This window comes from Arachis hypogaea, chromosome 15 (assembly GCF_003086295.3).
Source record: "Arachis hypogaea cultivar Tifrunner chromosome 15, arahy.Tifrunner.gnm2.J5K5, whole genome shotgun sequence".
NCBI lineage: Eukaryota > Viridiplantae > Streptophyta > Magnoliopsida > Fabales > Fabaceae > Arachis > Arachis hypogaea.
The window spans coordinates 68734015-68736717 of record NC_092050.1 but is presented as its reverse complement, the minus strand read 5'-3'; the positions used below and the strand labels follow the sequence as shown (position 1 = coordinate 68736717).

The window sequence follows — 2703 nt, the reverse complement described above, 5'->3', positions numbered from 1 at the left end:
TCAAGAACTCCCTTCTTCTGAGGCGTCCCATTATTCACGGAATTTCTCTAGGAAGTATACATGAATTGATTATTTGCAACCATGTCAATAAGTTCTTGAGCTTCTGCAGGCGTTTTCTTTAGGTGAATGGATCCATCTGCATAATGGTCCAGTGACATCTTGGAGAACTCAGACAGACCATAATAGAATATATCCAGAATGGTCCATTCTGAAAGCATGTCAGGAGAACACCTTTTGGTCATCTACTTGTATCTTTCCCAAGCTTCATAGAGGGATTCACCATCTTTTTGCTTGAAGGTATGAACATCCACTCTAAGCTTGCTCAGCTTTTGAGGAGGAAAGAACTTAGCCAAGAAGGCCGTGACCAGCTTATCTCAAGAGTTCAGGCTATCTTTAGGTTGTGAGTCCAACCATGTTCAAGCTCTGTCTCTTACAGCAAAAGGGAAAAGCATGAGCCTGTAGACTTCAGGATCTACTCCATTAGTCTTAACAGTCTCACAGATCTGCAGGAACTCAGTTAAAAACTGATAGGGATCTTCTGATGGAAGTCCATGGAATTTGCAGTTCTGTTGCATTAGAGCAACTAATTGAGGTTTCAGCTCAAAATGGTTTGCTCCAATGGTGGGGATTGAGATGCTTCTTCCATCAAACTTGGAAGTAGGTGTAGTATAATCACCAAGCATCCTCCTTGCATTATTGTTGTTAGGTTCATCTGCCATCTCCTTTTCTTGTTCGAAAATTTCAGTAAGGTTGTCTCTGGATTGTTGTAATTTAGCTTCTCTTAGTTTTCTCTTCAGAGTCCTTTCAGGTTCTGGATCAGCTTCAACAAGAATGCCCTTTTCCTTGTTCCTGCTCATATGAAAGAGAAGAGAACAAGAAAAGAAGAGGAATCCTCTATGTTACAGTAAAGTGGTTCCTTATTGTTAGTAGAAGAAGAATGGATAATCCAAACACAAGGGTGAGGATAGGAGCAGAGATATGAGATGAAGAGAAGTGTTAGTAAGTAATTAAATAAATAGAAGGAGATGAGAGAGAGAAGTTTTCGAAAATAATTTTTGAAAAGGAGTTGATGATTTTCGAAAATTAAAGGGGAAATAAAATTAAAATTAAAATTTAAAATAATTAATTAATTAAAAAAAATTTTTGAAAAAGAGGGAGGTATTTTCAAAAATTAGAGAGAGAAGAGTAGTTAGGTGGTTTTGAAAAAGATAAGAAACAAACAAAAAGTCAATTAGTTAGTTGATTGAAAAAGATTTGAAAATCAATTTTGAAAAGATAAGAAGATAAGAAGTTGGAAAAGATATTTTAAAATCAAATTTTTGAAAAAGATAAAATTTTGAAAAAGATATGATATAAAGGATATGATAAAAAGATATAATTAAAAAGATTTAATTTTTTAAGATTAAAATTGATTACTTGACTAACAAGAAACTAAAAGATAAGATTCTAGAATTTAAAGATTGAACCTTTCTTAACAAGAAAGTAACAAACTTCAAATTTTTGAACCAATCACATTACTTGTTAGTTAAGTTTCAAAAATTTTGAAATAAAATTAAGAAAAAGATTTTGAAAATAATTTTTTTGAAATTTTCGAAAATCATAAAAAAAATGAAGAAGATTTGATTTTTGAAAAAGTGTTGAAAAAGATAAGATTTTTAAAATTGAAATTTTGATTTGACTCATAAGAAACAACTAGATTTTAAAAATTTTTGAAAAAGTCAATCCAAATTTTCGAAATTTTGAGATAAAAAAGAAAAGATATTTTTTTATTTTTGAATTTTTAATGATGAGAGAGAAAAACACAATTATGACCCAAAACATGAAAATTTTGGATCAAAACCAATGATGCATGCAAGAACACTATGAATGTCAAGATGAACACCAAGAACACTTTGAAGATCATGATGAACATCAAGAGCATATTTTTGAAAAAATTTTTATGCAAAGAAAACATGCAAGACACCAAACTTAGAAATCTTTAATGCTTAGACACTATGAATGCAAAAATGCACATGAAAAACAAGAAAAGACACAAAACAAGAAAACATCAAGATCAAACAAGAAGACTTACCAAGAACAACTTGAAGATCATGAAGAACACTATGAATGCATGAATTTTCGAAAAATGCAATTGACACCAAACAAAAAAAATTTACTCAAGACTCAAATAAACAACATAAAATATTTTTGAATTTTTATGATTTCATTATTTTTTTGGATTTTTGTATATTATTAATTTTTTTTATTTTTTTTCAAAAACATATAGAAAAAAGGAAGTAATGAATTCAAAGTCCTCAATCAAGATTCAAGGAATCATACCAGGTTAGTCTAAAGCTTGATGGCCAGCCAAGATTCAACATACCATATTGAAACTTTAGAATTCATTCTTAAAAATTTAGAATGGTTTTCGAAAACAAAAGGAAAAATTTTTGAAAGATTTTTGAAAAAATTTTTGAAAATAAAACAAAGAGTAAATTACCTAATCTGAGCAACAAGATGAACCGTCAATTGTCCAAACTCGAACAATCCCCGGCAACGGCGCCAAAAACTTGGTGCCCGAAATTGTGATCTCTAGCAAGGGCGCCAAAAACTTGGTACGCACGTTCTTAATTTCAAATTCCTTTTTTTCATTCACAACTTCGATACAACTGACCAGCAAGTGCACTGGGTCGTCCAAGTAATAAAACCTTACGTGAGTAAGGC

General features: G+C 31.2%; 1 non-coding gene across 1 annotated transcript; it reads left to right on the top strand.

The window, feature by feature from the left end:
* The first annotated feature begins 212 nt into the window (after positions 1-212).
* Positions 213-320, top strand: LOC112752587 (small nucleolar RNA R71). The gene has a single exon (XR_003177016.1). It is a non-coding gene; the product is annotated as a small nucleolar RNA R71 (small nucleolar RNA).
* The last annotated feature ends 2383 nt before the right edge of the window (positions 321-2703 follow it).